General features: G+C 48.7%; 1 pseudogene; it reads left to right on the forward strand.

The window, feature by feature from the left end:
- The window catches only part of LOC105418405 (protein furry homolog), a 32,314-nt pseudogene that overhangs the window by 15,664 nt on the left and 3,696 nt on the right, over nt 1–12,954 (forward strand).

Genomic DNA, 12,954 nt, shown 5'->3' on the forward strand with positions numbered 1-12,954 from the left:
AACCCAGGGTAACTACACATATATCATTAACGGTGGGAATACCTAACCCTGCGCTCGTCTTCTTGTAGCAGCCCTGTAAATGCCAAAAAGACCAACACCGCCGGCTCGAGTGACAGCTACATCTCTCTGTGGCGAAACTACCTGATCCTCTGTCTCGCTGTGGCCAAGCCGAGCATCATGTCTCCTGGCCACCTGAGAGCTTCCACCCCAGAAATCACTGCAACTACTCCTGATGGCAGTGTGACGTACGACAACAAGGTAGCTTCTGAAGCTAGAGCACGCACATCCGTGGTCCTGGATCAGGTTCACGCTCGTTATATTGTCTTTCAGGTGATAGGGACACCGTCAGTGGCCTGGCTTCTGAAGCAACTCGTTCCTCTGATGAGAGCTGAGAGTTTGGAGATTACAGAGTCTCTGGTGCTTGGGTTCGGATGCACAAATGCTCTGGTCTTTAGGTATGAACGTCCAGCACAACTAAGGCTTCCAACGGGGGACTCTGTCAGTTCCAAATGATTGATTTATGCTCACATTCATGAGCCGCACAGCTGGTTGGAGCTGTGGTCCCGTAGAATCTTGTTCAGTGGGAGACAAACATGAAAGCTTGAAAGCAACGATAATAGATGAAGGATCACGGCATCACGAATCCTCATCGAGACCTTTCTTAGAAGCATGTGGACAGTTCCCAGCACAAACATTTCTATTGTGAAACCAGGTATTTAAATGGATTATCTATTTAAATGGATTATCTATTTAAATGGATTATCTATTTATATGGATTATCTATTTATATGGATTATCTATTTAAATGGATTATCTATTTATATGGATTATCTATTTATATGGATTATCTATTTGTAACCTGGAATATTTTGCAAAAGAATTCTCTTTTTTATGAAAGAGATTAAGGTCTAAACAGAAAAATGTGTCTCATGATCCTTTGAGGATTCAAGTTTTAAGGTATGTGATGTTTCTGTTTTATTGCTTTAAACTAGGTTGTTCTTCTGCTGACGGACAGGAGGTTTTATTTAATTAGTTTCATTAAAAAAAACAAACAATTGATTTTATCTCCAGGGAACTAGTTGAAGAACTCCATCCACTTATGAAAGAGGCCCTTGAGCGTCGGCCTGAGGTAATACGATACGTGATGATGAGAGAAACGTGATTTAAGCTTTTCAAATCAGTGCACGTGAAAGACCAGATGTGTGCATGTGGCTTCAGAACAAGAAACGCAGAGAGAGGAGGGACCTGCTGCGGCTGCAGCTGCTGAGGATCTTTGAGCTACTGGCTAATGCAGGAGTCATCAGTGACAGGTACCACACACACACACGCTCACACACACACACACGCTCACACACACGCTCACACACACACACACACACGCTCACACACACACACACGCTCACACACACACACACACACACGCTCACACACACACGCTCACACACACACGCTCACACACACACACGCCCACACACACACACACACGCTCACACACACACACACACGCTCACACACACGCTCACACACACACACACGCTCACACACACACACACACCACCACGCCCACACCACACACACGTCCACCACAACACACCCACACGCTCACACACACTCACCCACACACCACACACACACGCTCACACACACACGCTCACACACACACACGCCCACACACACGCTCACACACACACACACACACACACGCTCACACACACACACACACGCTCACACACACACACACACGCTCACACACACACACACGCTCACACACACACGCTCACACACACACACACGCTCACACACACACGCTCACACACACACACGCACACACCACACACACACACACGCTCACACACACGCACACACCTCCACACACACACGCTCACACACACACGCTCACACACCACACACACGCCACACACACACACACACGCTCACACACACACGTCACACACACACACACACACTCACACACACACACGCTCACACACACACACACACGCTCACACACACACGCTCACACACACACACACACGCTCACACACACACACACGCTCACACACACACACACACACGCTCACACACACACACCCCACACACACACACACACGCTCACACACACACGCTCACACACACACACGCTCACACACACACACACGCTCACACACACACGCTCACACACGCTCACACACACACGCTCACACACACATTTATCCGTTAGGATTCTTAATTTCCTTGTGTCCCCATTGGCTGCAGCACCAACGGCGCTCTGGAGCGCGACTCTCTGGCGCTGGGCGCCCTGTTTCTTGAATATGTGGATCTAACTCGGATGCTTTTAGAGGCGGAAAATGAGAAAGAGCAGGACGTCCTGAAAGACATCAGAGCCCATTTCAGTGCAATGGTGGCTAATCTCATCCAGTGTGTTCCAGGTAAGTCACTGTTTTATTTCTCACATTATTTGCAAATGCATGTTTCCAATATTAATTTGAAAACTGTCTCCCCCCCCTTCCCCCCCGAATGGTTCAGTCCACCACAGGCGCTTTCTCTTCCCCCAGCAGTCTCTGCGCCATCATCTCTTCATCCTCTTCAGTCAGTGGGCCGGCCCGTTCAGCGTCATGTTCACGCCCCTCGATCGTTACAGCGACCGCAACCACCAGATCACTCGTTACCAGTACTGTGCTCTGAAGGTGTGGACGCGCTTCCTGTCACGTATGTCACACCGGGCTGTGCATTAACCTTTACTGCCCCGCAGGCCATGTCAGCCGTCCTGTGTTGTGGTCCAGTGTTCGACAACGTGGGTCTGTCTACTGACGGCTATCTTTACAAATGGCTCGACAACATCTTGGCCTGCCACGACATACGGGTAGGTCTACTTTGCTCTAAAGTTTATGCCTAAATGCGTTAGATGTGGATCGGTCCATCACACACTGACCGTGTTCCAGGTTCACCGTCTGGGGTGTGAGGTGGTCATACTGCTATTAGAGCTGAACCCAGATCAGATCAATCTGTTCAACTGGGCGGTAGACCGCTGCTTCACTGGATCTTACCAGCTAGCATCTGGCTGCTTTAAAGCCATTGCTACAGTCTGCGGGAACAGGTGGGTCGTGTATCTTTGTGTCTATTTTTCTGACCTTTTCTAAGAAAAAAAGAAGAGTTCAAACACACACACATATGTGTTTGGCTTTTGCAGGAATTATCCTTGTGACCTCGTGACTCTACTCAACCTGGTGTTGTTCAAGGCCTCCGACACCAGCAGAGAAATATACGAGATCTCGATGCAGCTCATGCAGGTACGTGCATCTGCCACAGGCTGCAGGAATCTTTCCTGTTTCCACAGACAATGTCACATTCCTGCAGGTGCTGGAGTCCAAGCTGTGTTCCTACTCTAAACGGATGGTGGAGCAAAAGCCTGGGAATCTTTTGTATGGAACGCACGGCCCCCTACCCCCCCTGTACAGTGTCAACCTGTCCCAGCTCTCCATCCAGCTGGCCAGCATGTATCCCGAGCTCACTTTGCCTCTTTTCTCTGGTAGGTTTTTTAGTTATTTCTGAAGCACTTGCCAAGTCTGTCAGCACGGAGACGGCGGTTCTGTTGGATTCATTTGGTGATCAAACACTTGTTCGGCTTGTAAGGCTGTTTTTCCCTGTGCAGAGGTTAGCCAACGTTTCCCCACCACTCACCCGAATGGAAGACAAATCATGCTGTCCTACCTGTTACCCTGGCTTAGTAACATTGAGCTCGTGGACACGGGGCTTCCACCAGCCTCAAGTCCGTGCACACCAGAGGAGGAACCCGGCCAGGGACAAGCCCTGGGGATATCTCCCAGTCTGAGAGGTAACGGCTGGGGCTCCCTGCAGGCAACCTCGCTGGTCCTCAACAACCTCATGTTTATGACTGCTAAGGTAGGAAATCATCCATGCTGGCAGAAGTCTGTCGTCATTAACAACATCTGCTGTCTTTGAAATGGATTGTTATCGTTTCATTGTTAGTACGGAGACGAGGTTCCTGGCCCAGAGATTGAGAATGCTTGGAATGCTTTAGTGTCTAATGAGAGGTGGAGCAACAACCTACGGATCACCCTGCAGTTCCTCGTCAGCCTTTGTGGAGTCAGCAGTGACACTACCTTGCTTCCTTACGTGAGTGCTGTCTGTACAAACAATAAGAAGTCATTTTCCTCTGCATGAAAACAGCTAAACTAGACTAAATATACAATTTTCCTTAATATTTTCTAATAGTACCAGTCATAGTAAATTCTGTCTGTACCCATGAAAGATCAAGAAGGTGGTGATCTATTTGTGTCGCAACAACACCATCCAAACGATGGAGGAGCTCCTGTTTGAGCTGCAGCAGACCGACCCCGTCAACCCGGTGGTGCTGCACTGCGATAATCCTCCATTTTACCGCTTCGCTGCCAGCAACAAAGCGTCTACCTCACAGACAGGTGAGCAGGTTTCCCTCGTGTCTCTCAGTGAATAACCACTGAGATTTGGTTGTGTAATATCTGCTGTGATCAGGCACCACCTCCAGCAGTAACACAGTGGTGGCTGGGCAAGAGAGCCTGCAAGACACAGAGGAGAGCAAGTTGGTCAGAGAATGTGAAGAGCGGTGAGTAACAGCAGCCCTCACTTGCTCCAGTGTCCAGGGTTCCAGTCAGTCCCATCCAATGTCAGGTTCTTCTTTCAGGAGGGCCAGAGCTCACAACAGGCTGGAGTCTCGCTACAGCAACAGCTCTGGAGGCTCGTATGAGGATGAAAAATGTACGTGTCTTGATTTTTGAGAATGAACATAAATATAATTCCTTTTCATGTGTGTGGGAACATACTGGTCCAAAATCAGCCCTGAATGAGCTCAGCTTCTCCCATCAGTCCAGCGCCAATGATGGCTGCCATCACGGAGACCTCATTTGTTTTGCTATTGAACAACTACAATGATTAAAGTTCATGATAGAATAGCTTTGCTAGTAGAGTATGACAGCACCGCAGTTTCGTGTAGATGCAATTAAAATTCTCGTTTCCTGTGCTGCTAGCAATAAATGTGGGTCACTTTTCACGCGTGTCCGCTCATGCTGGAGCCAAACGGGAGCAGTTTCCTTCACTGAGTCTGTGTTTTGATAGCTGACCCACTGCCTCCATATGCTGGCTGGCTTCTTGGCGTTCTGGAAACCAACCACCCTCAGCCGTTACCCATGCCTGTTAACGGCGGTTGCTGGGCTCCTCTGGTTGATTATCTTCCAGAAACCATTACACCCAGAGGACCACTTCACAGGTATGCTCTAAAGATAGACGTTCTGAAACATGGTTCAGGGCTCCCCAGAGTGGCCTGGCAGAGCATCAAGCAGATGTGTGATTAGAAGAACCTGAGCCAGGGAAACCTGAGCCGTCGGCCTCTGAACAGTGAAACCACCTTTTATCCACCTATGTGCTCTCACATTGATTTGACAGAGGCACCTCTTATTATTTCTCATGAACAAATGACATTCAAACACTGCAGCTATTAGAAACAAGGCCAGTTTTATATCTAATTAAAAAGATTCCTGTCAAACCAGGCAGTCTAAGAGATTGCCACTTATATGTTAATAGCCATTTATAAGATGAATGAAACCTTTAGAAAATCAATGGTTTATTGGTTATGGCCAGCTAAGGTGTGTGCTGCTCTTCAGGTGTAACATTGCAGTGATCTTTATGACTGAGATGGTGGTGGACCACAGTGTGAGGGAGGACTGGGCCTTACATCTGCCCCTGCTGCTGCACGCTCTCTTCCTGGGTGGGTGTCATCACACAACAACACTTTAGAACAAATGTCATTGTTAGAAATCGTATCTGTCGTGATAAAATGTTTGAAATGGGATCTAATGTGGTCCTTTTTTCCAGGTATGGACCATTACAGAGCAGAGGTCTATGAACACAGCAAACGCCTTCTTCTTCACCTCCTCATCGCCCTCTCTTGTAACAACAACTTCCAGGTCAGAAACCTGCAACGTAGATACTTTCCATCTTTCTGTGCTCATCTCATTTTTGTAACCTAATGAGTCCCAAAGGCTCTTCTCTTGTCCTCGGTAGCCATTCAGAAGCCTCTTATTTGTTGCGACAGGTTATTGCTTCTGTTCTGATGCTGACAAGAGAAATCAGTGACAACAAAACCCTCACCATTAAGTCCAGCTACCCAATGGAATACCAAGCAACAGGTAAGAGGAAAACCCCAAACACATTTCTTTTCCCTTTGAGCTGTAACATCAGCATCTATACAGTCATGTTTAACGCTGACGTCGACGTTCTAAAACAGTGACGCGTCATCAAAATGAGGAAAAGGTTTCATTCTGTGCTCTTTCCTTACTTTGAGGTGCATCTGATTTCCTGCGAGAGTGGCAGGCATCCCCTGTGGTGGACTCTGGCCTCAGCTCCACCTCCAACTCCTCATCGACCAGTCTGGGGGGTGGCAGCACTGCAGGCAGTGTGGGAAATTTACCCTTGGTGACCCCCGATGACCTTGAGGACCTTGAAGATACACCCAACGAAAATGACGAAAAGACGAACAAACTAATCGAGTTCCTTTCCACCAGGTACAGGCGAAGAGCCCACTGACCAATCACACGTCCCCGTTTCATCGAGGCTCAGAAAAGCCTGTGTAAATATGTGTGTTTGTAAAAGCCTCCATTTATTCAGTGGTTGTGTAACTTGGATGTGGTGCTACTGGTGGTGGGTATACAGTGCCTGGAGTACTGTGTTGTTGTTGCTCAGAGCCATCGGGCCACTGTGGGTGCACGAAGACATCACGCCCAAGAACCCCAACTCCAAGAGCACAGAGCAGCTCTCCAACTTCTTGCGCCATGTCGTCTCTGTCCTCAAAGAATCCAAGTCAGGTGAGAAACCGCAAGTGTTCCCGCTCGAATGTCAAATGTCTCTGTAACAACTCCCAGCAAATATCTCAATCCTGAACCCATCACATATCATCAATAGTCTCCATTCCTTATTATCACTGAGGAGTTTGTGTGTTTGCTGCATTGACGTGTGTTAGCTTCTTTCCGTTCTGCAGACTTCCACCTGGAGCAGCAGCTGAGCGACGTTGCTTTACAGACAGCTTTGTGCAGCTCCTCGCGCCACTATGCTGGACGCTCCTTCCAGATCTTCAGGGCCCTCAAACAGCCCATCAACAACCACGCTGTGTCTGACATTGTCTCCCGGCTGGTGGAGGTGGTTGGAGAGCATGGTGATGAGGTGCAGGTGAGTCAAAGGTTGCCAGGGCCACTGACAGCACAGGGCAGGAGGGTGACAGAGGGCTGCTCTTCATGTGCACTCCAGGGCTACGTGATGGAGGTCCTGCTGACGCTGGAGTCCGTGGTGGTGAATCTTGCAGAATGTCTGAAGAACACTGACCTTATGGCAGCTCTCACCAGGTAGGCTGAACCTCTGGGTGGCAGGTTAGATATGTAACTAAAGAATATATACTTATATTCACAGGACATCCTCGCCAGACTTTGTAATAAATGACAAACTGATGAACCGGAAGAGCACGGGTCAGCTGAATTTTCCTGGTCCAGGATTCGTTGGTCTGTCGTCACAGCGCCACCAGCGCTCCTACTCAGTCCCGAAGAAGTTTGGTGAATGTGGCTACCAGTCGTGTGATCCTCCTCGCAGTGCCACTCTGGAACGCATACAGGCAAGACTCGCAGATCAGCGACCGCTTGAATTGTTGAGTACGTTTTGCTCAGTTGTTTTGGACTTTGCAGGCCTGCAACAGTCACGGCCTGGCCCGAATTGGAAGAAACCCAGGCTCGTGCACATCGTCAACCAACCGTATTGATCCCAGTGTTCTATCAGATCCTGCCCATGTTTCTCATCCCTCATCAATTCTGGCAACTGTGTTCTGGGTGGCGGTGTCGCTCATGGAATCGGACTTTGAGTTTGAATATCAGATGTCACTTCGTCTTGTTCACAAGTTGCTGTCTAAGGTAAAAGTGATGAAACCCAAGTTAGCAGCATATAGACGGGAGAGCAGTCGTTTTACATGCTAAGGAGCTAGGGCTCACTAAGATTAAACTCACTCGCTAAACTCATTTATTTGAACCAAATCCTTCCTCGCCAGGTGCCCTTAGACAGAGCGGAGAACCGTGAACGCCTGGAAAAACTGCAGGCTCAGCTGGCTTGGTCTGGCTTCTCTGGGATTCAGCAGCTTTTACTAAAGGGTTTTACATCTCAAGCCACATTTGACCTGACGCTACAGCTCTTCTGTCAGCTCACGCCAGTCTCCCGCGTGCCTGTTGTTGATACCTCACAGTCTATAGGTGGGAGGCTTCTATACTCGCTTCTGTAATTAGCACAATAGCGGGATTTGTATGTGTTTCTCATTGAGGATGAAATGTGTCTCTGTGCAGGCTTCCCTCTGAATGTCTTGTGTCTGCTGCCACACTTTGTTCAGCACTTTGGCCACCCAACTCAGTTTTGTAAGGAGAGTGCTGAGAGGATTGCTCAGGTACTGTTTTCCATGCTCTGAACACATCATCCCTGGCTTCAGTAGCTCACCTCAGGGATGAAAAGTGAAGCAAGCCTTTTCTCTCTCTGCACTTCTCAGGTGTGTTTGGTTGAGAAACACACCAAGCTGTCCCACTTGGCCCATGTGATGACTCTGTATAAGACCCGTTCCTATACAAGGGACCCGTTCTCCTGGGTCAGTGTGGTTTGCCGTTACCTCCACGAGGCTTTCTCTGACATCACACTCAACATGGTCACCTACATGGCAGAGGTAGACAGACTTAGTTTGCCTTATTAAACTTTGGGACAGGTCAACAACAAGTCATAGGTTTGCATGTTTTGTCATTGACTGAATCCACTCTTCATCTCTTAGCTCCTGGATAAGGGCCTTCCCAGCATGCAACAGTCCCTCCTCCAGATCATCTACTGCCTGCTCAGCCATATGGACCTAACTGCTGTGCAGGTCAAACAGTTCAATGCTGATGTCCTAAAAACCATTGAGAAGTTCGTCCAGGCAAGTTTACTGAAAATACTTGTGTGTGTTTCATTTTGCTTTTCCGTGATAAAAAGTGGGCACAATTTGTTGTTCAATTTGTTGTGACGTTCCCTAGACTGTACACTGGAAGGATGCTTTAAATATCTTGAAACTGGTAGTGTCGCGCTCTGCCAGCCTAGTTCACCCAGCGTACGGCCACTCTCAGGGGGACCTGTCCAACCTGGAGGTCAGCCGAGTGTGGGACGGTTCCTCCAAGGCTCTGCCAGGGAAAACACTGGACTTTACTTTTGATATTTCTCAGGTAATGTGTCGACATTCATGTGAGTAATATCGATGTTATTTCTTGACGGCGTGTCTCCGGATGTCCTTGGTAGACGCCTGTTATCGGCCGGCGGTTTGATGATCTCCAAGGTTCAGGTGGTCGAGCGGGCAAGGCCAGAGCCATGGCGGTAACTCGCAGCACGTCCTCCACCTCCTCAGGATCCAACTCCAACACCATTCTGGTGCCTGTCAGTTGGAGAAGGCCGCAGTACTCTCAGGTACTGTAATGATGGACCCTAACCCTAACCCTAACCCTCTAACCCTCTAACCCTCACCCTCACCCTCACCCTCACCCTCACCCTAACCATCTAACCCTCTAACCCCTAACCCTCTACCCTCACCCTCACCCTCACCCTCCCTAACCCTCTAACCCAACCCTAACCCTAACCCCTAACCCTAACCCTCTAACCCTCTAACCCTCTAACCCTCTAACCCTCTAACCCTAACCCTCACCTAACCCTCTAACCCTAACCCTAACCCCTAACCCTCTAACCCTACCCCTAACCCTAACCCTAACCCTAACCCTAACCCTAACCCTAACCCTAACCCTAACCCTAACCCTCTAACCCTCTAACCCTCTAACCCTAACCCTAACCCTAACCCCCTAACCCTAACCCTCTAACCCTCTAACCCTAACCCTAACCCTAACACCTACCCTCTAACCCTAACCCTAACCCTAACCCTCTAACCCTAACCCCTAACCCTAACCCTAACCCTAACCCTCTAACCCTCTAACCCTCTAACCCTAACCCTAACACCTAACCCTCTAACCCTAACCCTAACCCCTAACCCTCTAACCCTAACCCCTAACCCTAACCCTAACCCTAACCCTAACCCTAACCCTAACCTCTAACCCTCTAACCCTCTAACCCTAACCCACCTACCCTAACCCTAACCCTAACCCCTAACCCTAACCCTAACCCTAACCCTAACCCTAACCCTAACCCCTAACCCTCTAACCCTAACCCTAACCCCAACCCTAACCCTCTAACCCTAACCCCTAACCCCTAACCCTAACCCCTAACCCTAACCCTAACTCCTAACCCCTAACCCTCTAACCCTAACCTCTAACCCTAACCCCTAACCCTCTAACCCTAACCCTAACCCTAACCCTAACCCCTAACCCTAACCCTAACCCCTAACCCTCTAACCCTAACCCCTAACCCCTAACCCTCTAACCCTAACCCCTAACCCTCTAACCCTAACCCCTAACCCCTAACCCTCACCCTCACCCTCACCCTCACCCTAACCCTAACCCTCTAACCCTAACCCTAACCCTCTAACCCTCTAACCCTAACCCTAACCCCTAACCCCCCCCCCTAACCCTAACCCCTAACCCTCTAACCCTAACCCTAACCCCTAACCCTAACCCCTAACCCCTAACCCTCTAACCCTAACCCCTAACCCTCTAACCCTAACCCCTAACCCCTAACCCTCTAACCCTAACCCTAACCCTAACCCTAACCCTAACCCTAACCCTAACCCTAACCCTAACCCCTAACCCTAACCCTCTAACCCTAACCCCTAACCCTCTAACCCTAACCCCTAACCCCTAACCCCTAACCCTCTAACCCTAACCCTAACCCTGACCCTCTATTATGCATTTCCATAGTACACTCGTGTTTATTTACTTTGCTCTAAAACTAATAACTGCTATTTCTTGCATTCTTTTTATAATTCAGAACGAACCAGGGAGAAGTTGGTCAATGTTTTATCTCTGTGTGGCCAAGAGGTTGGACTCACCAAGAACCCCTCCGTAAGCTATTGTTGTTCTCCTGTTTGTGACTCTTTCCCCATCTTTGGAATTCTCCAGTCCTCAGGTAGTACGGAACTCTCTGTTCTTCACTGCAGGTCATCTTCTCATCCTGTGGTGATTTGGATTTGATGGAGGTCAGAGAAAGTGGTGTGTCATCAGAGGAGGGTGGAACCAGAGAGTACGCTGGACGACACTGCCAGTGAGCAGCAGTTCCGGGTTTTCCGGGATTTTGACTTCCTGGACGTGGAACTGGAAGATGGAGAGGTGTGACTCATTACTAGTGCTTGGTTTAAAACCACAATGACCTTTGCACTCTAACTTCTGCCTTTCACATCAGTATATTGTGTTTCTAACTGTGTGTCTCTTTCCCCCCCACTGCCCAGGAGCTCCAGGTAAGGCTGCTCACCTTTACAGGAGGTTCTGTACGCTGCTGCGTGGGCGCCTCTCGGTCCATAAAGGTCCATTCTGCTTCAGCTTGCTTGCAGAACTGCACTTTTCAAATATTTGTCAAAGAGATTAAAAAAAACCGTAAGGTTTCTCGATGCTGATTCTTTTTCAAAAAGGAAAATAACATTTATAGAATTTCTTTCCCTAAGTACCAACCTGGTCTGCATCATTCCAGCAGGCACTTTAGATGATGTCATCAGAGGATTTGCTGCTCCTGTTGCTTCATATCCTGTATGTGTTTCATTAGGGTGAAACCATGGATAACTTTAACTGGGGTGTGCGTCGGCGTTCTCTGGACAGCACCGAGCTGGGCGACCTGTTGGAGGAGAGCCAGCACTCAGGAAGCACCCCCAGTTTGGGTCATGAGGACCCCCATGATTCAGATGAGTCCTCAGAGGAAGAGGAGTCTTCAACCAGCCAGAGCCTGTCTCATTCCCAGCTTGTGCGTAGCCATAGCTGTCGGAACATAGCAGCATCCACACATTTAAACACACAATATCCAAGAACTCCTGGTTTGTCTGTTGTTCTAGACTAATCCGTCACCATCAGAGGAGACCAATCACATCGATTCCTTGTTCACTTCCTATGACACTTCTGCTGACCCACAGTCCATCAGTGCCCCCACACCAGGGCAGGGAGCCCTCCATGGTGGTCGGAGTGTTCTTCATGTAAGGAATGGCAGGCCTTCTGGACTGGGAATACCAGAACACCAGTCAGAATACCAGAATACCAGTCAGAATACCAGTACACCAGTCAGTATACCAGTACAGTATACCAGTACACCAGTCGGAATACCAGAACACCAGTCAGAATACCAGTACACCAGTCAGTATACCAGTACAGTATACCAGTACACCAGTCGGAATACCAGTACACCAGTCAGAATACCAGTACACCAGTCAGTATACCAGTACAGTATACCAGTACACCAGTACAGTATACCAGTACACCAGTCAGTATACCAGTACAGTATACCAGTACACAGTACAGTACCAGTACACCAGTCGGAATACCAGTACACCAGTCAGAATACCAGTACACCAGTCGGAATACCAGTACACCAGTCAGAATACCAGTACACCAGTCGGAATACCAGTACACCAGTCATACCAGTACACCAGTCGGAATACCAGTACACCAGTCAGAATACCAGTACAGTATACCAGTACACCAGTCGGAATACCAGAACACCAGTCAGAATACCAGTACAGTATACCAGTCGGAATACCAGAACACCAGTCAGAATACCAGTACAGTATACCAGTACACCAGTCAGAATACCAGTACACCAGTCGGAATACCAGTACACCAGTCAGAATACCAGTACACCAGTCAGTATACCAGTACAGTATACCAGTACACCAGTCGGAATACCAGTACACCAGTCAGAATACCAGTACACCAGTCAGTATACCAGTACACCAGTACAGTATACCAGTACACCAGTCAGTATACCAGTACAGTA

This window comes from Takifugu rubripes, chromosome 15 (genome assembly GCF_901000725.2).
Source record: "Takifugu rubripes chromosome 15, fTakRub1.2, whole genome shotgun sequence".
NCBI classification, from domain to species: domain Eukaryota; kingdom Metazoa; phylum Chordata; class Actinopteri; order Tetraodontiformes; family Tetraodontidae; genus Takifugu; species Takifugu rubripes.